Raw genomic sequence first — 1,075 nt, 5'->3', positions numbered from 1 at the left:
TTGGGGCGGCTTTGTGGCGCGAAGAGCGCGTTCTGAAAGGGGTGGAAAAAACTCGTGTTGCTGCAGTATGGAGGGAGGGGTGGAAACCGTGGAAAACTCGTCTTCGTGATTGAGCGGGAGAGTAAGTAGTATAGGACATTATCCATTGTTAGGGAACGGTTGTAATGGTAGTGAGAATGTAGAATTGTCTTTGGAGCGGACCTGGGAGTGGCAAGCATAAGGGACGAAGACGGGGAAACATGTCGGATGCGATCATACCAGCACTAAAGCACCGGATCCCATCAGAACTCCGAAGTTAAGCGTGCTTGGGCGAGAGTAGTACTAGGATGGGTGACCTCCTGGGAATTCCTCGTGTTGCATTCCTTTTATAATTATTTTTTGCGCCTTGTGACAAACATGTCGCACGTGCGCGATATATATTAATCCCGTTATATTATGTTTGACGTTTGCGATATGTTTAAGCTCGATGCTCATTGCTCGCGCCTCTTGGGGCGGCTTTGTGGCGCGAAGAGCGCGTTCTGAAAGGGGTGGAAAAAACTCGTGTTGCTGCAGTATGGAGGGAGGGGTAGAAACCGTGGAAAACTCGTCTCCGTGATTGAGCGGGAGAGTAAGTAGTATAGGACATTATCCATTGTTAGGGAACAGTTGTAATGGTAGTGAGAATGTAGAATCGTCTTTGGAGCGGACCTGGGAGTGGCAAGCATAAGGGACGAAGACGGGGAAACATGTCGGATGCGATCATACCAGCACTAAAGCACCGGATCCCATCAGAACTCCGAAGTTAAGCGTGCTTGGGCGAGAGTAGTACTAGGATGGGTGACCTCCTGGGAAGTCCTCGTGTTGCATTCCTTTTATAATTATTTTTTGCGCCTTGTGACAAACATGTCGCACGTGCGCGATATATATTAATCCCGTTAACGTTTGCGATATGTTTAAGCTCGATGCTCATTGCTCGCGCGTCTTGGGGCGGCTTTGTGGCGCGAAGAGCGCGTTCTGAAAGGGGTGGAAAAAACTCGTGTTGCTGCGGTATGGAGGGAGGGGTGGAAACCGTGGAAAACTCGTCTCCGTGATTGAG

General features: G+C 49.7%; 2 non-coding genes across 2 annotated transcripts; both read left to right on the top strand.

Moving 5' to 3' along the window:
- Positions 1-244: 244 nt before the first annotated feature.
- Positions 245-363, top strand: LOC123178828 (5S ribosomal RNA). The gene has a single exon (XR_006489887.1). It is a non-coding gene; the product is annotated as a 5S ribosomal RNA (ribosomal RNA).
- A 367-nt stretch (positions 364-730) lies between these two features.
- On the top strand, positions 731-849 carry LOC123178827 (5S ribosomal RNA). The gene has a single exon (XR_006489886.1). It is a non-coding gene; the product is annotated as a 5S ribosomal RNA (ribosomal RNA).
- Positions 850-1,075: the final 226 nt, after the last annotated feature.

The sequence above is a fragment of the Triticum aestivum genome, unplaced genomic scaffold (genome assembly GCF_018294505.1).
Source record: "Triticum aestivum cultivar Chinese Spring unplaced genomic scaffold, IWGSC CS RefSeq v2.1 scaffold148572, whole genome shotgun sequence".
NCBI classification, from domain to species: Eukaryota; Viridiplantae; Streptophyta; class Magnoliopsida; order Poales; family Poaceae; genus Triticum; species Triticum aestivum.
This window is presented reverse-complemented; position numbering and strand designations above follow the sequence as displayed.